Genomic DNA, 25,466 nt, shown 5'->3' with positions numbered 1-25,466 from the left:
GGAGGGTGAGTTGGGTGCAAAGGGTGGTGGAGGCGGAGGGGAGAGTATCCTAGCCTGAGGGTGAATGCTCTTCCAGCTCCCGGAGTCTTTGTCTCTTCTGCACCTGGCCGTCTCTTATTCAACCAACAGAGCCCAACGTTATCTGTTCTCTAAAGGCTTCCTTGGATGCCCCATTTAGTCTTTATTTCCACCAGACATTGGAGCAATTCTGAAATTTTAATATACAAACTGTCGGGAGAGACGGTTAAAAATGTACTCGGACCCTGTGTTAGTCATCTATTGCTGCTTAACAAATTAACCAGTATTTAGTAGCTTCAAGCAAGGCACATTTATAATCTCAGAGCTTCTGTGGGCCAGGGAGCCAGACAGGGCTCAGCTGCATCCCGTGTTAGGATCTCTCACGAGACTGTAGCCGAGGTGCTTTCCAGGACAGAGGACTCTTCCGAAGACTTGCCCGGGGAATAATCTACTCCCAAACTTATTCACGTGGTTGATGGCAGGACTCAGTGACTTGTGGACTACTGGACAGAGGGGGATACAGAAGTGTGTGAGTTCCAGGAGGCAGGTGTCCTTGGGAGCCCTTTTAGAAGGTGACCCTCCATTGGCCTGCTTGTAAAGTCTTGGACTCCTCGGTGAGACCCAGGAATTTGCACTTTTTAGCAAGCACTATAGATTGGTGGTTATCACACTTTGCTGAATGTTCGAACTTTCCAGGGAACTTAAAAACATGCCACATCCCATGCCAGTTAAATCCGAGTCTCTGGGGAGGAAGCCTAGGTATCAGCACTGTCTAAATCTCTCTAGGTCAACACAGTGTGCAGCTTGTTTGAGAACTCCGGTGGTCTAGGATGCTGATTGCACTCAGTGAACCATCCCTCCCAGCGTTCATGCCCTTCTCTTGGATCTGGACTGGGCTGTAACTTCCTTCAGTTGGTCGAATACAGAGGAAGTGCCATTGTGCTTATGCCTTAAGAAGTCCTGGCAACTCCCTCTTTTGCATGCTTGGGAGCCCCAAAGTACTACATAAGAAACCCAGCTACCCTCTCGAGAGACAGAGGGGAGAGACCATGTGGGGAGGGAGAGATCCTGCAAATGCATATTGTTGTATCCAACCATTAAGTTCTGGGGGTGGTTTTACAGCAATTTCTGTTTCAAATACTCGTTTCACTTTCTTCTGACAACTCTGCAACCTGGACCAGACTTGGCTGGGGAAGATCTGGATGGTGGTCACTCGTGCAGACACATTTAGCAGGTTGGCTGGGGCTGGCTCAGCGGGGATGCTGGGACAGCTGGGCCTTTCTCTCTCCATGTCGTCTCAGAGCTCCTTCGAATGTGGAAGGAGAAGCTGCTCTGTCTTGTTGAGGCCTGGGCCCAGCCTTGTATTGCTTCCTCTGGAAGGTACGCTTCACTGGGGGCCCCTGACAACACCGTTGCCCCAGAACCAGTGCCTCTCAAACTGTCATGTGCACAGGAGTTACCTGGGGGTCAAGTGAGAAAGAAGACTCTGATTATGTAGGTCCAGGGTGGGGCCAGAGAATCTGCATTTCTAGCAAGCTCTTCCGCGATGCCGAAGCTGCTGGTTTGTGCACCACTCTGACAATCAAGAGGCTGGAGGATTGCAGTATGTGTGGTCCATAGAGCACATCTTGAGACACAGTGCTATGGGGTCATTAACCATTCATCGGTTAAACTTCTTAGATTATGGGCACCTCAACACAGAGTTTTGTAGTAATTTTAGAGAGTTTACAGACTTCCACCTGCCAAGAAGCCATCTATGGACCCCTGCAGGTAAAGAACCCCTTCATCAGCTCCTTAATCTCTGTTATTATTTGGCCATGACAAACAGTAGGAACTTAATACCCGTTTGCTAGAAATAAATGGATGGATGCATGTATATGGTATATATAGTATTATGAAACATATATAGTGTTATAAATAGTATTATTTATACCATATTATGTTATAATACCATGATATAATGTATTATACATGCATTATATAATGTATATAATATAATGTATATAGTATTAATTTATAATACTATATATCAAATATATTTATATAGTTTGTGTATCTAAATATATATTTATATATAAATTAATAATGTAATATACAAATATATAAAATGAATCTAATATATGAATTTATAAAAATATAAAATATATAATATATAATATTGTGTGTGTATATATATATGTGCGTATATATATATATATATATATGTCAATTTGACTTAGAGAGAAGGGCCTCTACCCACTGGAGCTGATTGACCTTAGCTCCTCTCCTTTTTGACCTTGGCAAACTGGGAGCGAAGGCAGAGTGGGCAAGTGGCAAGTGCGCAGCACGAGGGGGCGTCTGAGACGCCTGACACACAGTGCTGCAGCGGGGACCGTCCCAGGCAAACCGTGTGAGTTCAGCCCCAGTGAAGGCGAAGGACTCGGAGTTCCCCTGAGATCCGGGCACCAGGGACACCGACTCCTGCCCTCATGGCCAGCACTTTTCTGCCACATCAGCACCCTTCGTACATTTTCAAAAGCCCATCTGTGCCCACAAAGGAGTGACTTCCTGTGTGCCTGGGCGGCCCTGGGGAGGCTGGGTCTTGGAGAGCCCGTTTTGGATTATAAGCCTTTGAAGACATCTGCAGGGAGGGGATAATTCATTCCAGAAAAACTACTCTCTTTGCCATGCAAACCAGGGACCAGGAATGGAAATGAGATTTCTAATTACATGGGGCATTTTCAGAGCCACCTGCTGGCTCGGGCGGCTCGCTGAGCTGCTTCCTTGTGGAGGTGCTGGGGAGCGGGCCTGGCCTCCGAGGTCCGGCTGCTGGGAGGCCTCAGGTGGGCTTCCTGGGCCGGGGCATGAGCTGCTACCTTCAAAGTATTCTTGCAGCTGCATCCAGCTGGGCCTGCCGAGAACTGATGCCAGGAAGGTCTTCTCTGAACTTAGTAGCAGTGCCCTCCTGCTGCTCAGAAAGTCTTAGACACGGGACTACTCTTACATTTTGTCTGTCGATGTTCATGGGCTCCGATCTATGCAGGCTTCCTCAGCACCAGTCAGGGAAGCCGATTGGGCGCCAAACCCTGAGCACTGAGGGGCTCATCGGGGGCCGCCGCTCCCACCCCGTTTCTGGCAGATTCACTCATGCTGCCCATTCAGACAGATTCCGGTCCAGACCTCGGCTCCCCTGTGTCTAGGTTGGGCTCCCCAGAAGGAAATGATGAGATGCAGGTCGGGAGGCAAGATGGTAGTTTGCGATCGATGCCCGTAAAAGACAGGAGGGCCAGCAGGACCTGGGATGTGGGTCCAGCATTGGCTGGGCTGACCCAGAAGATAGCTCTGGAATGAGCATTGCCCATCGAAATTGTGCTAGGTTATGTTGAAGTGGCTGAACCGTTATAACCTTGCTTTGCCCCATCTTGGGATGTTGGCGTCCCTGGGAAGGATGTGGCCTTGGGTGAGGTGGCCCCATGCCATGGAGACACTGACGGGGCTGACTGCTGGAGTCTGTGCCTTGGCTGCAGGTGGGCAGTGAGGGGCTCACTCAGTGGGCTTTCTGAGCGACACAACTTGGCCTCTCCCACAGCCGGATTATTAGCTCTTCGAACTTAGAAATGTAATTAACCTCTGAGCCCCAGTTTTCATGTATGTAAATGGAGCTAATATAAATATCTAACAGCGTTTTTTAAGAAAACATTTTTAATGGAAAATTTGAAACATATACAAAACTTAGACAAAAGTAATGAGCTTAGCATGTGAATTTCCACGTACCAATCAATCGTCCAGCTGCAAAGATTATGAACGTGTGGGCACTCTTATTCCAACTATACCCTGCCATCACTCCTGGATTATTATGAAGCAAACCTCAGATTCAGAGACACTGTGGTTTTGTCCATTAACATTTCATATGTATTTCTAGAAGAAGGGAGCTTAAAAAACAAAGCCAAACCATAACCACAGTTAGCCTACCTGTGTTTGCAGCAGACTAAAGAAGCTAATACAAATGAAACATTTGCAGTGGCATTTGGGACACGATGTTAGCCGCATCTGAAGCATCCTCTTGGGAGATGACACACAGGAGAAGGGAAAAGGAGACTTCATTCTATCTAGTGTAAGGGTTCAAATAGGTGACCTGGATACTAGGCTGCTTCCTCTTTTGCCTGGAACATCACCAGGCAATCACGGGGCCAGTGAGCCGCGTGACATTCTAGGCAGCCAGTGCCCAGTAGCTGGTTTGCCCATATGATGAAACCAATTGGACGTCATCGTCCTGGACATCTGAACGTGCCCCCCTCAGCTGGACGGATGGCTGCACCAGAGCCAGCCCTCCTCCAGCCCTCCTGCCTTCTGACTCATCTGACACCTGCTACCCCTGCTGCGAGGGTCAGGGTCTGCTCTGGCTCACGGTGACTGCACAGCAGCTGCGTGGAAGCCCCCCTTTGCCATGTCCACTGGCGTCCCTTGAGCCTGGACCGTCGCTCAGCCCCAGGCATTTCAACATCGGCCCCCGCGGCTTCCTTCTGCTTCTCCCATGACGGTGCCAGAGCCTCCTTGGGCTTGTTAGCTGCTTGTGCCTCACCTCCTCCAGCCTTCCTCACTGGGCCATGCTCTCTCGAGACAACGTAGGTGTGTTCCCAGGAGAGGAAAGTATTAGGCTAGAAAGAACTGAAGAAGCCGGTGTGCACGTGTGCGTGGGAGAGAACGTTGACCACTCGGACATGACCACACATCGCCTACAACCATTCCGTGCTGATGCCTTCATTTCCGCCTCCCGCCGTGCTGTCAGCCAGTTATCGTCATTCTTATTTTATAGATGTGGAAACTGAGATCCAAAGGGGTTCATGAGATTTTCTTCTGTTTTAAATATCATAGACATGAGGCCAAAGGGGAGATGGAGAGTCCTGGCTCTGAACCATGTGGATGCTTCCCACCCCTGGGTGGGTGTTAGACTGTGGACTCTTTCTTTAAGTGAAGATTCATGTTAATGCCCATTATTTGAAATTCTGGGTGAAGTGGGCTGGGGAAGGGTAATGTGTTCTGTTTACATTAGCGTGTGGTTGAGGCAGAGGGAAGGTTGGTTTATGGAATCCCTAAGACTTTGGGGAGCTTGATTTAAAAACCACTAAGTTATACAAGCAGACACAGGGTGTAATTTTACCAGCCTTGGGTGTAATTCCACTATTGAGAGTTTTAGTAGAAAGGCTAGGGAGTCACTGGTTAGGGAATTCTGTATTTTCAGACCCACACTTTCTACCAGTAGAAAGGGGAGGCTTCCTATTTGCTGGGGGCAGCTGTTAGGGGGAACGTGCTAGCTTTGGGGGTCAGAGCTGAGCCACACTTAGACCTGCCAGGACTGCACTGTCCTCGTCACGGCTGCAGCCAAGAGAGGAATGAGGGAGAGGGGACTCCAGGCCTGCGCTCTGAATGGCCTTGAGCTAAGGCCTTCACCGAAGTAACGAAGTAACGCTCATAGTAATCGTAGTGTTAGCCACAACAGTGATTCTTGAATATTTGCTCTCTCTGTGTTAAGCACTCTGCCAAACAGACTTGCAGTTTAATTTCCATGACAACTCCAGTAAGTCTTTATCTCATTTGCGCACACCAGCAGGGTGCCCAGGGCCAGAGCTGGCAAGCAGTTGAGCTGGGATTTGAACCCATGCCTCCTTAGCTCTGGCTCTCATATACTCACTCACTCACTTGCTCACACATCCTGACTCTTTGCCTGATTCTTCCACGTAATCCTTCCCATAGCCTTCGAGACGGGCATCTTTATTTCCATTTGTTCATGGCCACCCATGTGGGAGGGGAAGCATGTGAACACAGGTGTGTCTCCTTGCAGTCATGAACTTGGATGGTGCCATGAGCAGGTTGTGCTGCCTTTATGTGGGGGCTCTGATGCACTCCCTCATTTGGTGAGAATAAGGTCTTTCTAGAAACAGAATTAGCCTCTCTTCTGCCTTTTTTTTTTTTTTTGGAAAAGCAATTTCTGTAGGCAGGTAGGTATGTAAAAACGCACTGGATGGCCAGAATTTTTGTTTCTGTTTCTCTACACTGGCAACTTGGGCAGTCCTCTGGCAAGATGGGCAAGAGGAAAAGAAAGAAGGTGGACCTGAGAATATCGGAAAGGAAAGGGGGTAGAGAGCTACAGCTAGAAGAGGATTGTAAACAGGAAGATTGGAAAATGTAGATAAAATGGGCACTTTTCTCAAAAACGATTACCGACCCAGATTTTCTCCAGAAGAAATAGAGGATGTGAATAGGCCCACATTCATTAAATAAATTGTGTCAGTAATAAAAGTCCTCTCCCCACAAAAGCATTAGGCACAGATGGTTTTATGAACATCTTTTCCCAAACCTTCAATGAACAGTTATTTCAGAGAGTACAGGAGGGTGGAAAGTTCTCCAATTTACTTAATGATGCAAATTGACCTTAATATAAAAATGGAAAAAGACAGCTAAATAGCAGAATTAGAGTCTCACTTACGGATATACGTGAGAAAAACGTAAATGAAATATCAACAAGGCAATGCAGCCAAACAAGCAAAACCACACCATGAAACACGTACAGCTAATCCTAGGAATTCAGGGATGGTTTAATGTGGGAAAATCTATTCACACAATTCATACGATTGTCAGACCAAAGAACCAAAACCATGGGCTCATTAAAATAGATGCAGGACAAGAATCAGAGAGATGTGGTTTCATATCCCCCTCCTCCTTTTGAAAGTAGCCCCAAACAACACGGAGAACGATAAAACAGAAGCACAAACTCTATCCTACATGAAACAAGGAGGCAGGTGTGATCTCGAACCATACAAGGTTGACAAATTGTGGATGGAGATACAATGAGTAACTTAGCAGGATGGAGAAAAGCCAGTTGAAGATGCCTGTGAAAGGAAAGTACATATTAGAAGCCAGCTGGATTTCTAAATGTTATTTCTATAAACATGCATGTGTAGTGTGTGTTTTCCTGAGGAGAATACCTACGCGTGTAAAGATGTAAAAACATGGTTAAGAAGGTGGCACTCCAAACTGAGCGCACTGGGGAGCCTGGAGGTGTAAGGACAAGATGTGGGGTGGATGGGGGAGTGTCTCAATTTTATCTGGAATTTTTTTTCTTAAAAAATTTTGAAGCCAATACGATGAAATGGTATTTGTTAAATCTGAGTGGTGGTTAAGTAGTTTTGTGGTATTAGTCGTGGTACTTATATATAAATATTTGGAACATTTCCTAATGAAAAAGCTGAATTAATCAACTTTAAAGTAACACATGCTTACTGTAAAAATTCAGTAAGAAAAGCACAAAGCTGAAAATTTCCTAATTTTCCACTACTTATAGGTAGCTCATACAGCCATATATAGTATGTATACAATTTAACAAAAACACCATATTTTGTGATACACACATCTCAACAATAAGAAATCGGGATATAGGGGCGCCTGGGTGGCACAGCGGTTAAGCGTCTGCCTTCGGCTCAGGGCGTGATCCCAGCATTGTGGGATCGAGCCCCACATCAGGCTCCTCTGCTATGAGCCTGCTTCTTCCTCTCCCACTCCCCTGCTTGTGTTCCCTCTCTCGCTGGCTGTCTCTATATCTGTCAAATAAATAAATAAAATCTTTAAAAAAAAAAAAGAAATCGGGATATAGGGGCGCCTGGGTGGCACAGCGGTTAAGCATCTGCTTTCGGTTCAGGGCGTGATCCCAGCATTGTGGGATCGAGCCCCACATCAGGCTCCTCCGCTATGAGCCTGCTTCTTCCTTTCCCACTCCCCCTGCTTGTGTTCCCTCTCTCACTGGCTGTCTCTATCTCTGTCAATTAAATAAATAAATAATCTTAAAAAAAAAAAAAAGAAAAGAAATCGGGATGTAATTACATATAACTTAGAGGTTAGGAGTTCAGGTTTTGGAATCAAAAGGCCTGGATTCAAAATCTATCTCTGTCACTTGCTAGATTTGATTCCTCTCTGATCCTCAGTTTTCCCATCTGCAAAATAGGAGTAATGATAGTATTTATTATTGGATCAAGGTAATAATCAATAATGCTCATAGTCTGATACATAGTAGTGAGAATTCCATAGAAGATAGATATCATTCTCCTTCCCACGCCAACTCGTGCCATCTTTAGGTGGAAGGTGTAGTGCAGGTATTTTGGAAGAAAGTGGAGCTTTTTCCAGTGTCCGGGCAGGAGAGGAGGACAGGCCACACTGAAGGGGTCCTTAATACAGAGAAATCACAGTCCCAGTTGGACTTAAGTCCCGTGGACCGGCTGTCAGCTCTCGTGTGTCTGAGTGCTGGGCCTCTCTTAGCAGGGAGAACACTGGTGACCCACCATAGGCTACCCATCTGTCATTCCCTGATTGACACTCCTCGGAACAGCCCTTGTGACCCACCGGGGAGGCTACATGTTTTAAAAGGTGAGAACCAATCTCATTTCCCTGTCACACTCAGGGCAAGTTTCTTGAAGGTATTAACGCTGTCTCTACCTGGCTCTGTGGAAACCTGGCCTGCCTGCCTCCAGGGGTGAAGCTCTGTGGATTGAGCGAGAGAGAGGATGAGGAAGAGGGCTGGGGGTGTGTCCCCCGGAGGTCTCCAGTGGCTGTTTTTTCCTGGTAACCTTAACTGAATCCCTGTTTACTAGTGATTCTTCCCTCTTCTGTCCTCATGAATATCACTGTGTCTGAAGTACTCAGATCGAGGCAATCGCAATCTTGGGTCCTTGCGCCATGTCTGGAATGAAGACAGCTCTTTGGCAAACTCCAGACCTGGTTTTATAGGGTGGGTGAGGAAGGGATGTCATCAGTATTAACAGATTCAAGAAACTCACTCTAGAAAGCTAGAGCCCCTAATGTTCCAGGTACTGCCTATCCTGGGCATTATCAGAATACTCTGAAAATTTTAAACAAAATATTAATTCATTGTCTTTAAAGGTGATCGTGTTTCTAATTCACAAGCTTCTGTATGCTGCTTCGCAGGTGGGTTTTACTTACGGGGGAATGGGCATATGCAGCAAGTCCGTCACGTGCCCAGGTACGGACAACTGGGGGTCGGGTTTGAGCCAGGGGCCTGAGTTTTGCCTCAGATCTCCCTTCTCTGGTGTGACTTGCCTGATAGCCTCTCTCATTTAGAGCACTCCTCATACTTTCTGAGGAGTTAAAGTAGCTAACATGAAATTCATATAGTTTCTTTTAGGAAACCACTTTATTAGGGACCCACTAACTCTTACTCTACAAACAGTTCAGACGATTTTGGTTTCTTATTTCCTGCCGCTATTGATAAGAAGTCCAGTTATGAAAAGGAAGACAACCAGAACCTTCTTTCCCCCACACAGCCCCGAAAGTGTGGTACACGTCTTGCTTCTCAGAAAGCACACACGAAGGGTCTGAGTGCAGGATTTCACTGGGTCTGTCCCGTGTCCCCTGCCTCCCTTACTCCTTCTCACTGATGTGAAGTGGAAAGAGTCAGGTACATCCGGGTTTGAACCCCAGCTCTGCGGCATCCATGCTTATGGCCTTACACAAGTTCCTTATTCTCCTGGGATACCAATTTACTTCTTTGTAAAATATGGATAATGATATCACACCCAGGGCTGATGTTTGAATGCAAGATAATGGGGAGGTAGGGACAAAAACTCCTGCTTTCTCCATGTCTTTTGAGAATCTTCTATTCTCAGTACAGCATCTTTTCCCTGCCTCTCCTTCTGCTTCCCCCAGGAGGCCTGCTTGGTTTGATGAATTCTTGAAGAATTCCACCATAAACAACAAAACTCTTTGATAAGCAGCTTGGGATTGAGGGAGGCGGCGATGGAGGCTCCCCCAGGCACATGCTTCAGGAAGAGCAAGTTGCATTTGGCCCCTGCTGGGATAAGTGGGGCCCACAAACCGGAGGCAGGAACGACATTGCACGGGCGTCACAGAGCGGCTTTGGAGAGGCCACGGCCAGGGTCAGGCAGAGAGAGGAGAGAGGTGAGGCAGGAGGCAGGGGAAGGAAACATGGTGTGGTGGGACTGGGGTGCTGGGAGAAGAACAGGGGATTTGTTTGCGTTTCTCCTGTATGACGAGCAATGTGAAGCTTTCCCTCCCACGTCCTTGGGATCTTCAGCAAGATATCAGTTTCCCATTAATGCCTCATGCACCTGGATCCTTGGCAGGAGGCATCTGATGAAGTGCTAGGTACGGCCTCCAGGTGGGGTGGGATGAAAACCAAGGGCATCCAAAGAAGGCCCACCGTGTCTGGTTTTCGTCCATGTGCAAGCAGATAGTAAGTGCTCAGTAAATCGTGGCTGTGGTTCTAATTTCATCCTGGCTCCTCTTTTTCTTCTACACGAAGGTCTTCAAGGGCTCAGGGGAGTGCACCTGCTTTATCTTCCAGATTCATCCCACTGGCAGAATGCCTGGCCCATAACAGGTTCTGATAAATAAATATTCGTTTTTAGGATTAATACATTCATATAATCTCTGTGACCAACAACGTTCTATTCTAGGCTCTATTCTCTTCTTACCCCACACTCTTCTGTCCTCAGAAAGCTGATCCGTTCTAGGGTGTTGGCTGTCCTCTTCATCTACTGGGCTACTGGATAACTTCCAGCTACTTGACAATCACTATGCTAAATCATTACGTGCATTATTTCATTTAATCCTACAGGAACTCTATGAGATTGCCACTGTTAACATTCCCATTTCATGGAGGAGGAAGCTGACATTCAGAGAGGTTGCATAACTTGCCCAGGGCCACACAGGGATTAAGGGGGTGCAGTTGGAATTTGGTTTTAATCAGCCTAACATCAAAGGCTTGTGCCCTTAGCCACTATGTTATTCTGTCTCCATCATCATCAAAACACAAAAAAAGCATTTCTGATGAAAGCAGAGGGACATGGTAGGTCTATTTAGAATGAACTAGCATTTGTTGATTACCTAGTAGGTGCTGGACACTGTTAGACACTTCGATGTGCTTTAACTCAGTCTTTAGCACAAGCGTGGGAGGGAAGCAGGCGCAATCATCTCTATTTTATGAATGAGGAAATTGAGGAACAGAGAGGTCCAGTGACTCACTCGAGGGTGCACAGCTCAGAGGCAATAGATGTTTCCGGTGCAATGAGCCAAGTCTAGTAAACAAAACTCCAATCCTTTTTCCTTGTCTTACAACAACGCCTCTATTCTCAAATTGACCCAACCCCCCCCACCCCCCGCCCCATGCAATTATTCTTGCACCGAATCTCTATGGCTTTGCAGTGTCTTAGCTTCAGCGTCGCCTAGAAGACCCTTCCAGGACAGGCTTCTGGGAAGGTGCGTGAGTGGAGCAGCAGGATGTGTGCTCCTGCCCTGATCTCTCCTCTGTCTGACCCTTCCTGGTGGAGCTCCACAGTTAAGACAGCCTACCGGGGCTCACTGTGGTCTTCCCGGAAAGTAATGTTCTGCTCAGAGGTGATAGAGAGCTCTGTGGCCTGCCCAGCCGAGGTATTGGAGAAAGATCCATCACCCCTGAGTGATCGGTGACCCACAGGAACCACGCGTGGAACCTAATGACCAGTCACTCAATTACGGGCTCAGTGACATGTTTATAAGGGTGAACTTTAGAGCGCTATTAGGGAACAGACAGATGAACTATAGCCGTGCCTGCGGGGCAGAGCTCACCCAGCCTGAGTGCCTCTGTGGACCCATTACCCAGTAATTAGGGGGATTTTTAAGTAGGAAGCAAGGAGTTAAATTATTGCTTAGATTATCGCTTCACTTGTCATGGTGGAAAGTGCTGCTTGAAGGAAGAGGGAGAGAAGGAAGGAGGGAGGAGAGACAGAAAGGGAGAGAGGAGGGCGAGAGGGACAGGGAGGCTCTGGATAGTCGAGGTTTGAGATGAAAGCTCCATTCGGTTTTCCGGGTGGCATCTGTACCTCGAAGGGGCCACGGAGGACCAGGGAGAGATGGAGACAGGTGCGGGATCTGGGCCACCAGCTGGGGCTCCTCAGAGTCACGGCACCCAGAGCCTCTGCTTGGGCCATGGTAGCTCCCAGGGAAGGTAGAGAATGATACAATAACACAATCATATACTAATACAATCATACACTGATGTAAGAATAGTTACCACTTTTTCAATTATGTATTAGGACCTAGGAGCTTTGCTAAGTATCGTCCGTGTATCAGCTCACCGGATCTGCTCGAGTGTGGACGGGTGTGGACCACTGTGACCCCCACTCATCGGGTGAGGACACTGGAGCCCCTCTGGGTAACTAAGCGACAGAGCTGGGGAACCACCTCATGCCAAGGCCCATGCTCTTAAGTCTCCATATGCTGTTGTGGGAGGTCCTCCCGATGCCGGAGGCACGGACCCACCTCTTCTGCAGAGGCAATAGATGCCGTGGCCTGGCTGCTGGCTTCAGCCTTACCTCTGCTCCGTCCCTCCCTCCCTTCCTCCCTGGAGCAAAACTGGCCACTGATAGTAATTTTTAGTGTGTGTGTGTGTGTGTGTGTGTTAAACTTTAACTTTTATTGTGAAAAATACCATCCAGAATCAGGTAGGCAGGACTGTATAACAGATCTTCAAGCACCCTGGGCCCAGCGCAAAAAATGATCAACGAGGGACCAGTCTTGTTTTCCCGTATCCTCCACACATCCCCCGCCTTATATTATTTTTTAAACAAACCCCAAGTATCATTTCATCTCTTAAGTGCTCCAGTATATGTCTCTATAATACAGAGATTATTTAAAAAAAAAAAATCAAAATCCTTTGATCATACCCCCAAAGTATTAATAATTATTATTTATATATCCAATCTGTTCAGATTTCCCAATTTTATTACATAATTTTAGAAAATCATGTATTTGTTTGAAATAAGATGCAGATACCATCCATATATTGCAATTGGTTCATGGGTCTTTTTGGTCTCTTTTAATCTACTTTTCACCCTTGAGATATACTTGTTGAAAAACCGGGTTGTTTTTCTGAAAGAATCCCCCACAGTCTGCGTTTTGCTGATGGCATTTCAGTGGTGTGGTTTAACATGTTCCTTCGGCCCTGGTATTTCCTGTAAATCAGTACTTAGATCTAGAGTTTTGATCAGATTCAGGGTTAGTTGTTTGGCAAGAATCCAGCTGCCCTTTGAACAACAGGGGTTTGAACTGCGGGGGTCCATTTAGACGCAGATTTTTAAAAATAAATACAGTGTGGTACCATAAACGGGTTTTCTCGTCCCTCTCGTTTTCTTAATCACGTTTTCTTTTCTCTAGCTTACTTTATTGTAAGAAGACAATATGTAATACATGTAACATACAAAATATGTGTTCGTTGACCGTTCATGTTATTGGTAAGGTCAACAGAAGGCTACCAGTAGTTAAGTGTTTGGGGAGCCAAAAGTTGTACACGGATTTTCGACTCACGGGGTGGGGTCAGCGTCCCTAACTGCCCCTCCCCCTGCTGTGTTGTTCAAGGTCAGCTGGCCTTCATCCCGCAGGACACTCTGTACTCCTGTTAGGAAGTCTGGTTGACTCTCTTCTCTGGGTAGCAACCACTGACGGTCCCTTTGAGCAAGGATCATTTTAAACCCATCATTTCTTTGTCATTCAATATCTGAATCACTTTTTAAAGAAAAGCTTCTCCATCATCCAAGATACAGTTTATAGGGGAGAGAAAAATTAATGCTCGATTCTTTGTCTTATTTCCTAGGGTTCCCAGTGCGTTGCTTCTGTAATTTTCGATGTAGGACACCGGTGAGCTTGTTTTGTTCTTGCTCTCATTTTGCACTCAGGGACAGAAACTGTTGGAGGGGTCTCAGTGCATGGCAAATTGTTTTTTTTATTGAGATCCAAATTCTCCTGTGTCTGGCCTGTGGGAGACTCTTTAATTTGAGTCCTGAGTCCTTTTGACTTGACCACGTGGTTTTTGGTAGCATCTCGCTGTCTGGTTTGGTGGTATGTTCCAGACTCATCTTGTACATTTTCTCTTTCAGCCTCTGCTCAACCCTTGTTTCTCTCAGTGACACATGACATTTAGATACCCACAACTTGGGTTTTGAGGTGCTCGTTGCTACTGGGTTGACCATTGTTTCTAGGGCTTTTTGGTGGGTACAGGTAGGACATACATATTTTGTTTTAAAGAGAAAAACACATCTTTATATCGAAACTTCTGATTAAAACTGGTATCATTTTTACTACCTCTTTGATCTTGCATCTGTATTTCCTATTTCTCCCATCAAATAATATCCCAGTTCCCAAAGGAGCCACCTTTGTCTGATGCCACTCTGGTTTGATGTGTCAGTTACAATAACACCCTACCACCAATGCTATGATTACTGAAAATGGCTTAAATTTTTTTTTTCCTCATTAAATTGATGTCAGTTGGGCATATCCCACAGAGGATGAACAGGTTACTGTATTTATTTACTTTTAATAATTATTTTTCAAAGTTTTATTTATTTAAGTAATCTCTGCACCCCATGTGGGGCTCAAACTTGGGACCCCAAGATCAAGAGTCACGTGCTCCTCCGACTGAGCCAGCCAGGCGTCCCAGATTACTGTATTATAAAACCACCTGACATAGTTCTGTCTGTGTGATCATACCATCTGCTCAAGACATGGATTTATTCATTTGTTTAATTTTAGTTTCATTTTGTAGGGATTGCCTTTTAACACTGTGATTTTAAAATGACAATTTAATATATAAATAATACGTATGAATCTACACAATTGGTTAAAAGTTATTTTATAATTACATAAAACGTGTGCACACTCCAGGTCGAATCCACAAAACTGCGTGGTCTGCGCACACTGTCTACACTGACCCCCAGAGCTCTCCAGTAGTATTAAGCCCTGGTTACCCACCAAGGAAACTTGCTGGGAAACACACACTTACTGGCTGCTCCCCACCGCCCCCGCCATCTGACTTTCTCCTAGCCTTACCAGTTTTCTGGGATCGACTCTCAAATACACTACTTGTACCCAAATCTCTGTCTCCTAGTCTGCTTCTAGGGTCACCCAAATCAAGACGCATACTTTTCTCCACCTTGCTTTTCACATAAAAATATATCCTGGGGTTTGATCCTTCCATTATTCTGGAGAGCAACATGGCGGCTGTTACTGAGGCTCCTCCAATACCAGGGCCTTGCTGGCAGGGATGAGAGGAGCTGGAGCTTGGGCGGGCACACTGGAAGAGACCTCACCAGAGGGCAGACCATGGATCCCGCTGCGGTCGGGCATCAGGAGAGACACGTGTTCACTGAGAGGTTGGCAGTGGCTCAGAGACTTGATTTTGGTGCCCATCCTTGGGTTTGAATCCTGGCTCTGGCAGCTGTCACTGTGTCACCTGGGAAAGTCACTTCGTATCTCTGAGCCTCGGTTTCCTCCTTGGTTCAAGAAGTGTAAGGCTGGTGCCCAGCCTCTGAGGTGTATTCGCGGGAGGTGTCTGGGGCCTGTGCACTTTCTGTAGATGGTAGCTCTGATTGTTCTCTCCCTCTTTTTCAAAAGATTTTATTTATTTATATGAGAGAGTGAGTGAGAGAGAGAGAGCACAAGCTGGGGGAAAGGGAGAGAGAATCTCATGCAGACACCACACTGAGCAGGGAGCCCAATGTGGGACTCGATCCCATGACCCTGAGATCATGACCTGAGCTGAAGGCAGATGCTTAACCAACTGAGCCACCCAGGCACCTGTGGTTGTCCTCTCTTAAAGAGGCTGCTCTCGTTCCTCCCTTTCCGAGCACAAACCATCTCTTTTTTAGGCTCGGAGTCCCCCAGAAGTTCTCACAGGATACAGGTCCCAGGTCTTCTCCATCTTGGGCTATAAATCTCTCTCTTTAATGATGGCTCCAAGAAATAGAAACTACCCGCCCAGCATACCACGTCTGCCAGAAAACTCAGTTTCAAATGCTGCTGATAAAATTTTCTTATTAGGAATTTCCATGGAATTCCCCCATTTTGTGTTTCTGCCCCACAGATCTGGCCTTTACAAGGCAGATCAGGGGAACTTCCACTGACTTTCGGCTTTCCACTGGTCCCTTCTCATGGCGTCTGTCTGCCTTTCCAGTGACACAGATCTATCCCGGGGATCCCAACAAGAGCATCTACTGTGACAGAAGGCCAGGTATTTTCTCAGAACTGACCATTTTATGGTTGTAGAAGTGTTTCTACTGTTTAGTCTGAGGAGAAAGAAAGTCTGTCCTGAGAAGAAGTAATAGAAGGAAAGTATGGCTTCATCCTGTTCTTATGTCACAAGCAAACCTTAGAGGCAGAGAAGGTGAGGGAAGAAGAAGAATATTGGCAACTATGGGGCGCCTGGGTGGCACAGCGGTTAAGCGTCTGCCTTCGGCTCAGGGCATGATCCCGGCGTTATGGGATCGAGCCCCACATCAGGCTCCTCTGCTATGAGCCTGCTTCTTCCTCTCCCACTCCCCCTGCTTGTGTTCCCTCTCTCGCTGGCTATCTCTATCTCTGTCAAATAAATAAATCTTAAAAAAAAAAAAAAGAATATTGGCAACTATGAAAATGTGGAATGGAGTCTCCCTGTCTTTGCTGTGACCTTGTCTGTGGATGCTTTGAAAGTGGCCTCCTTGGTGGGCTCCACAGCTGGGCGGGGAGCAGAGCTCTCAGAGGAAGGAAGGGGTGCCTCAGGCACAAAGTGCGACCCTAAGGGCTTCCACAGACCTCAGTCCCAAATAACACTCCCACGTGCTGGAGGTGGAAGTGATGAGCCCCAGGGCCAAACGTTACCTAGAGTTTTAGCTGAGATGGCTTCTGAGAGGCTGAATAGGAAGCTCGAGAAATCATCCCAGGAAACAAGAGTTTTGTGATATGAAACAAACACTCAGATGTTCCTGGTATTTTCGGAGGGAAGGTCCAGTTCTTTGGGGATGACAGTGACTAGGCAGGATGAGGCCTTTGGACACATGTAGGTCATGAGATCTTGAAGGTACTGCATGTGGTGGGACCCACCACACTGACAGAGGCTTGAAGGGCAGAGCTCCTTTTCCTTGTGTCTCCAACTGAAAGAAGAAGAGAAGCCTGCCATGCAGGATACACAGGGGTTGCAGACGGGGGCAGGATCATAGTCAGCTGGGACTGCGGGGAGTGACTGACAGATGGCAAGAGGAGTGGGTTCGAAAGCTTCCTGGGTACTGGCTAATTTGAATAATTATGTGGGCTTCTGGGCTTCGGGCCTGGCCCTAGCTGGTTGTTTGGCACCTGGCCCTGGAGAATGGGACCTGAATAGGGGAGGTGGTTGGTTCAGGGGCTTAGCAAACTCTCCATGAAGGGGAACTGAGAGTTGTTAGCCAAGATTCCAGAATTAGGTGAAGACAGTGCTTGTGGAATATTATACGATAGCATGTCAATTGAATTCAGTGTGGACCCTCAGACTCTGGAGAAATTTAAGTTAAAGTTGGCCTAAAACCCAATGGGTCTTGGACCAAATGTTAAGAATTAGGGCAGGGAAACCAACTATGTGGCATTCATGCCATTACCATCCTTTCTCTTGATCATGGCAGACATTGCTAATCAAACATGAAATGGTTCCTCAGTGAGCCTGGCCTCAGCTTGGAATCCTTCTCAACTATGAGCCACAAAGTTGGCATGTGATTTGAAACCCACTAGCCATCCTTTATTAGAAGAGGGAACCAGTCTTAAGGGGCATATGGGTATCTGGGTCTCTTGCAATTTGAAATCTATCAAATATAATTCCAGATCATACTCTTTGATGGGCTGAGGGTGTCTCTTCTTATCAGCATCGCTCAGGACCGAGAGGCACTGAGTCAGAAATGGCTGGGCCCCAGGAAGGGAGTTGCTTGGAGCTGGAGAAGGCAGGCTCTAATGGTGGAAACATGGACTAATAGACCAGAGGGGAAAACCTTGCCAGAAGCTGTTGTTCTCACCATATGGGTGAAGACCCATCCACAGGGCATGCTCTGGTGTGGTTTGGGCCAGCATCTCAAGGTGGTATTTGAAATACAGGGGGTATTTGATTTTTTTGGAAAATATAACTGCCCAACCTCAACTTCTCCCCAAAGCTACCTCTGTACCCTTTCCCGAAGTCCTTCATTAATCATTTCATCCATATTTCTTTTCACCTGAGACTTCGAACTTTGACTCGCTCTGGTACTTATAGCAACACCTGTGGTTTCTCAAAGTGCAAAAAGCCCATTTTAGGATGAAGATATTCTCATAGAAGCTGGCTAGACATCTGAGAGTTACCATCAGGCAGTTGACTCAGGTGAAATAGAGCCAAAGAGAAACCAAACTTTGTTTTCTTGATTCTTTTTCTTGCAGGGAGAGGGGATCACTGATCACTTTCAATTTATGTCTCTTCTCCCTTAGTCCTCCAGATTCAATCAGTAAATATTTCTTGAACCTCTCCCGTGAGCCAGACTGTGTACTAGGTGCTGGGGATACAATGGGGGAATGAAACCAGATGGGGTCTGCACCCTCCCGGCACTCTGTTGGGGGAGAGAGAGAGAGAGATTAATGAGATAATCCTAGAGCAGCATGTAAACTTATGTCTGGTGTTTTGAGAAAGAGGTGTATGGTATTAAGAAAGCTCATTGATGCAGTGAGGGAAGACATCCAGAAGTGAAATGATGAACAAGCTAAAGGAGATCTGGAATTAGTGAAATGAAGAGTCCTGTAGTAGAAAGAGAGCTCCAGGCAGGGGGTCCAGCATGTGCAAAGGCCGGGCAGCCGGCAGAAAGTGTGCACACTAGGCGAAAATCAGGAAAGTAGAGTGGAGAAGAGAGAATGAAGGAGCGAGGGGGAAAGTGAACAAGAGAGATGTGATAGGCTATGAGTGGGAAGGGATACTCCACGACCTTGTAAGCCGATCAGAGGGGCATTTGCTGAGAAACCTGTGACATTTAAATTTCGGGGCCTCTCACTCCCATGGGGTCCTTCCAAGGCCCTGCTTTGTGAATGCGGTCAATCAATACAGTCCTTAAGTTTCCTTATTACACAAGGAAACTTTGGAAATCCCCTCAAGTCTCCCAGCGCATACACGAAATAAACTTGATAAAAGATTTCTCAAACGTATCAATAATCCTAACAATGTAGGTGGCATTTCCAAGAACGAGTCTGTGAGGCTGAAAGAAACGAGCCTCCCTTCATCGTGCCAGAACGAGAATAATGCAGAAGGTCTGCATTCCCTTTCTGTTCTCTCTCTAGAAAATGACATTACAAGCTCATCCCATGGAGAAGAGATCAAAGAACACGCAGCCAACCAAAGGTAGGAAGAATTATTACAGAGTCGTGTCTGTGTGCTAATGAATACAAGTACGGTGTTCTTGTCTAGGATTTCGGGATGTGAGTGTTATCTGCCACTTTAAAAAAAAGATGTCGTTTGAGGGATTTATTTTCTTACTCTAAATAAATATTCAAGTTCATGTCTAATTTTGAATTCGGAATTTTGTACTCTTTAGCTGATCTGCCCACTGTTGGTCATCGATCACTATTATCAACCCTTCACCCAATTGCCAGTGTTACTTTGACGTGTAAAGTGTTCCCCGGTGTCTCTACCTCTTAAAATCTTTCCCCGGTGTGAGTGGGTTCAATCAGGCCCACCCGGACATAGTCTGCTGTCTGCTCTCGGAGCCTGGCGGGTTTGTCGTTTCCAGACGGAGGGGTGTGGTGATGAGGGAGGCCGGACACAGGGTCCCCTTGTCCACTCATCCTTATTACAGGTCTGCCCGGTACGTTTGGCTTGAGGCCAATCATGAAGATTCTGGGTGGTGTCCAGGACAGAACAGGGACTGCAGGTCTCACTTTGAAGTCCAGCTCTCTCACTTCATATGTGGTCAAGGTTCTGAATGTGCAAATCAGACTAAAAGTCTGTGAAGGATCCTTATGAAGACAGTGATTGGCAGAAGGACTGGCAGCAGACTTCATTAAAGACATAAGATCTGCTTAGTAGTGAATGATATGGAAGCATCCGTGTACTGAGGCAGGAAAAGCAAAGCAGGAGACCGTCTGTAAGGTCTTCCTTGGGATGTACAATCTTATTTTATTTTATTTTATTTGTTTTTGGAGACAACATTTTTATAATCGAATGCATAAACATGCAATTTCCTTTATTAGAGAAATTGTACATCACGGTCAATAGGGCCAATGGTCCCATCTCTGCATAAATTGTTTGAAGTCAGAGGAATCATTAGGATGGATTCTATGCTCTGCTTGTTACCTTGTGAGGCGTCCCTATAGTTCCCGTCTATCGTTGGGATGACAGTTTGGACGCAGGGCAAGGAAATAAGAAGATACCTATGAGCACCCCTCCCCTGCAACAGTCTCAGTGATTTTCTTGACCACCCAGCACGCCTGCGCAGGGGAACTGAGCGCAGGTGGGGGGCGCGGGGGACGGTGCAAGATAAGAGGGCTGTAGATGGTCCTTGTTTCTCTTCACACCGTCTTGAATGATGTCTGCACACGTGTGCTCGGCTGATAAAAGCTGCCATTGCTCCTCGTGGCTCACAGCTCCAGTTGCGGGGTCTGGTGAGGGTTACCCTATGTGCTGTAAGGTCCTGCGTTCCGGTTTGCAAACCAGCAACGTTAGTTCTAGTGTGATGAGCTCCCACCACGTTCCTTGCAGCTGGAGTAAACTCCTCTGTTTCCGACAAGCCATTCTCGTTATATTCTTTTGTATCTGCAGTTTACTTTCCTCTTCCCCTTCTTCCTTGTCACGTGACTGGGAGCAAACTCAGAGTTTCATACTGATCTTGGTTTCCCTTGCGATCTCTGCACCTGCTTTGGTCCCTCCTGCAGCCCCCCTGCTGGGGGATGGATCTACTCTTCCCGTGTCACCACCGTCTTCTTCAGTGACAGCTTCCCACTCACCCGAATGTTCCGTCGGTTTGCACCTCGGCTGGCATGACTCAGTTTTGGTTACTGAAGATTGTTTGCTACTGGGAGGTATGCCTTCACTTTCAATTCTCCCCCAGTGGGCCACCGCCAAGTGGGACAGTGGTGGACTGAGTCGTCTCCAGCTGCCAAAAAGTTTTCTGGGGGTTATAGCCCCTGTTTGCTTGCCTTGTGATTCCTCGAGGACCAGGGTCAGGTTCTCAGCCACTTCAGTGCCTTTCAGTAACAAATACTGAATGTTTAGGCCACGTTCAGGTAAAGCTAGAGGTTGGATGTGTGTACAGAGCCCTGACTTAGTTCCCTCGTCCAGTGCGCAGGGGGGAGGGCAGTGTGTTACTCCATAACCCAAGAGGCTCTCCTGCCTTGTCAGGCGAGAGCATCCGGAAGCTCTTTGCTGTCCCCCCAGGTGCCAAGCATGCTCTTACCTCAGGGCTTCTACTCCTCCCTCCACCACGATCGAGCTTCTCCCAGAATTCACAGGCTCGCTTCTTCACCTCCCCAGGTCTTTCCCCCAAAACTCTCAGAGATGCCCTCCCAGACTGTCCTATCCCATATAAAATAGAAACCTCCCTGCACCCCGAATCCCTCCCTGCCCCTGACCTGCTTCGTCGTTCTTGTGCCTACTGTCCTCTGACACCATGTATTTCCTTGTTTATTTGTGTGCAACTGTCTTTACCCACAAGAGTGTAAACAACAGGACAGGAGCTTTGTTCTCTTCACGCTGGATCCCCAAGATCGAGGACAGTGCCTGCCACACAGTAACGCTGAAAAAGTAGCCATGGAATGAGTGAGAAAATGGAAACGGGGTGGAGACACAGATCGATTCTGATGTTTTGGCAGGAACTGTACTCATAGGATTTTAGGTGATCCTCACAACCTTGAGAGAAAGGTCTTCTCATTTTATAGATGAGAAAACTCCGGCATTAAGTCAATCTTCACAAGGGCAGGCAGCCAGCAGGTGGCTGAACCTGGCGCTTCACCTGTGTTGCCTGAGTCTTTATCCTAAGCTCTTTCTTTAATGCTATGCTTCTTTCCTCCTTTTGGCCAAAACGTTGCCGGGAGGACCTGACGAAGGTATTTTCACACACATTCACGTGCACATGTACATGTGCGTATGCTTACACACTCATGCATACACACACGCTCGTACACACAGTGGATGCGTATCATTGATCCCGGAGTGAGGACCCTTTCCCTAGAGCACAAACAGGAAAGGCTCCTGGTTCTTGCAGACTTGCAATTTGTACCTTTTTTTTTTTTTTTAAACTACATTGGATTATTAACTAATTACAGCTTGTGAAATCCTCAGGAAATACCAAGCGCCTGTTTGATGCTAAATATGGTTATTAGTGAAGCTGTGATTTTAGAGAACAGCCAGGGACCCTGAAATAAGCAAATAACAGTTGTGCAGGGAGGCTGGCCGCCGATGGGCACGCCATGGTGTGTCATCAAACTCAGCGTGGCTCTCAAAGGTGCTTCAGCTCGTGCTTGCTACGTCTGTCCTCACGGCGAGTTTGCACATTTTCAGGAGAAAAGGGCTTCATGGCTAACGGATTGCTTTTCTGAAGTCCCCTGTCTCATCTTTCAGTGTCTATTTGCTTTTCTTCCACCCCCATCCCTTTAGTCACAGCACTTGGGTCACCTCTTAGGGGGAACAGAAGCTCCATCTCACCTTCATTCCTGCCAGCCCTCCACCTTTCCATCACATGCCATCAATCCCTCCTGACCTCACGCCTCGGAGGGAGTGTGCCCCTCTGGATCCGGCTTCATGGGCATGTGAGTTGGGCAGTCCCAGAGACCCCTGCTCGGATTTCTCCCCTTGTCTGGTTTAATGCTCTGCTGTTACCGTGTGTATGGTTGATTCTATTCCATTTGGTGGAGGGAAATTCCAAATGGATTTTGACCGGAAATTCCTAGAATTTACAGATTGCTTTGGGGCTGAGCTGAATCCGTCTGAATGCAGGATCCAGCTCGGAGAGAAGCTTGTGGGCGCAGGAAGAAGGGCCTCTCAAAGCAGACCTTGCCTGGCCAGCACTTACCGTCCTCACGAAGGCCAGGGCCATGCCGGGGGGAGGGGTCCCATCTGTACCCTCTGAGGTGGTGCCTCGTGTCCTTCCTTGTCCTGGGCTGGAGGCTGGGGGACCACTGATTGGAAGCAGGAACTTCATGATGAGTAAGCCTGCAAGATAAGGTGGGGGCAGATACAGATCCTGTATGTGGTTTCTGGTGACAAGCTCTGGTTTGTAATGTTTGCACCTCTGTGGTATAAATACGTTCGCTGTGGCCAGTCCCAAGCTGCTCATTGAATGCCATTGAATGAAGAGCTGGGAAGAGGTGGACAGAATCACACCATCATACCCTAAACACAGCAGATGTGAATAACCTTGAAAGCACAGACAATAGACAACTCTAATTAGGAAGTGATGACTTTCAAGTATTTTTTTTTACCTCTTATGAATGTAATTGATTTAATTGTGAGTTTATATAATTCAGTTTTTAGTAGTGGCCGTGTTTAACAACGGATTTGCAAAATTCCTGGTCAGTTTGCAGGCGGGTCTCTCAAGCTGAGCAGAGGCAGCCCGAGCACTCCACTGTCAGACAGAAAGCTCTCGATTCCAGTTTCAGCTGGACCAGCCATGTGGCCTTGGCAAAGATGGGCGGCCACGTTTCTCTTCAGCCTCCGCTTGTATTCCAGAGTGTTAAGAGGAATAGGTCTTACACTGGGATATTGCAAAGGTTAGAAGAGACACAGAGCAGTCGTGGGCTAGGGCGGACCACCTGTTGCTCATGGGGGGCGTGGCAGTGGTTGTGGCAGTGGGTGTAATGGATTAATAGCCACTTCGAGGGTTTCTTTTCAGTTCAGTGGTGCATGAATGTGAAGTGTGTAGTGCCATGTCTGGTGCCTACAGAGCTCCGGATGCTGGAGAGGCTGGGGCGGCCGTGGTGGTGGTGGTTATAGGAGGCAGAGTACACAGATCCTTTGCTTACTTGCTGTGTGACCCTGGGCAAGTCAATGAATCTACCTGAGCCTGTTTCATTTTACGTAAAACAGGGAAAATAATAGTAGCCAGCTTAGAGGGTGCTGTAAGAATTCAATAAGACACCGAGGGCTGTTATGATATGACTCCCATCATCGTTGTCAATATCACAGGTGATGCTGAGACACAGTGGCTGTCTGTGACTGTGAGCCACTTCACTGTGGACCTCTAGGTTGGCCCTCGCGTGCCCAGCCTGCCCGTCACCTCTCTCGGGCTTAGGCACACCCTTCCTGCTTGTGTAATGATAAAAGGCTGTTGAGGAGCTGGCCCCATGATGAAGCGCCTCATCCCTTCCCATGGGCAAGCCCCGCCCCCACTGGGGTTGTAGACGGGATGCGAGTGCTAAAGGAATCTCATCCTGGGTGAACAGCTTACCAAACACGAGGCCCGGCTGTCATGTGGGCCAGATGTTACATGACCATGTGATTGTTTGGGCTTTTCTTCAGGGGCCTGGTGGTACTGCGGTCTGGTAATCGGATCTGATATGCCTGGAGTTTTGGTGATAAAGGGTTCTTGATGAAGCCGTGAGTTTCCCAGAAGGGGGGCAGAGGATGGTGAAGGAGTTCAGGCAAACAGAGTCGGAGCTGCGCTGTATAATAAGGGGGCCAGGAGGCACATGTGGCTATTAAGCACTTGAAACGTGGCTAGTCCAAATGAGGTGTGCTCTGAGTATAAAATAGATCTGGAGGGGAGGGGCACCTGGGCGGCTCAGTGGGTTAAGCACCCACACTTGGTTTTGGCTCAGGTCATGATCTCAGGGTCGTGAGATCGAGCCCCACATTTGGCTCTGTGTTCAGCAGGGGAGTCTGCTTGCGATTCTTTCTCTCCCTTTCCGTCTGACCTTGGGGGGTGCTCTCTCTCTCTCTCTTTCAAATAAATAAATGAATAAATAAATCTTTAAAAAGTAAAATAGATACTGGATTTTGAAGACTTAGTATGAAAGAAGATAAAATATCTCATTAATAATTTTTATACTGATTACATCTTGACATGATACTATTTTGAATTGATTGGGTTAAATAAAATACTACTAAAATTAATGTCACCTGTTTCTTTTTACATTTTTAAAGTGTACTTAGAAGATATAGAGTTCCATAAGTGGCTCACATTATATTTCCATTGGACAGCACTGTTGTAGAGAATTCAGGCAGGAGGTAGCCACTGTCAGTGGTGACAGTGCTGGGTTGTTCTGGGGGACAGGAATGAAGCCTCAGACTCCAGGGATGGAAGCCACAGAGATCAAGGTTGGGTGCTGATTTTTGGAGGTGTCGGGCACAGAATGGTACTCAGCCACAGAGCCTCAAGCAGACAGAGGCCCTTGTCCCGTCCTTACTTGTCTCCATCTTGACTTGCCACCAGACACCATCCTCTTGTGCCTGGATGACTCCTACAGCCTCCTCCTGACTGCCTCTACTTTTGCTCCTCCAAGAATCTAGTTTCCTGTCACTCCTCATGGCCAGAATGATTTTTAAAAATATCTAACTCTATTCGAAGGGACTCACTTGAACGCCTGCCATGGCTCCCAGTCCTTTTGGAATTAAATTCAAGGTCCTTGTAAGCCTGGTCTGGAAGGTTCTATGTGTTCTGGCCTTCTCCTGGTCTTCTGCCTCATCT

At 47.1% G+C, this 25,466-nt stretch overlaps 1 pseudogene; it reads right to left on the bottom strand.

Moving 5' to 3' along the window:
• Positions 1-22,877, bottom strand: part of LOC130543806 (ubiquitin-like-conjugating enzyme ATG3) — a 91,273-nt pseudogene extending 68,396 nt beyond the window's left edge.
• Between the last annotated feature and the right edge of the window lie 2,589 nt (positions 22,878-25,466).

Source organism: Ursus arctos, unplaced genomic scaffold, assembly GCF_023065955.2.
Source record: "Ursus arctos isolate Adak ecotype North America unplaced genomic scaffold, UrsArc2.0 scaffold_16, whole genome shotgun sequence".
Classification (NCBI taxonomy): Eukaryota; Metazoa; Chordata; class Mammalia; order Carnivora; family Ursidae; genus Ursus; species Ursus arctos.
This window is presented reverse-complemented; position numbering and strand designations above follow the sequence as displayed.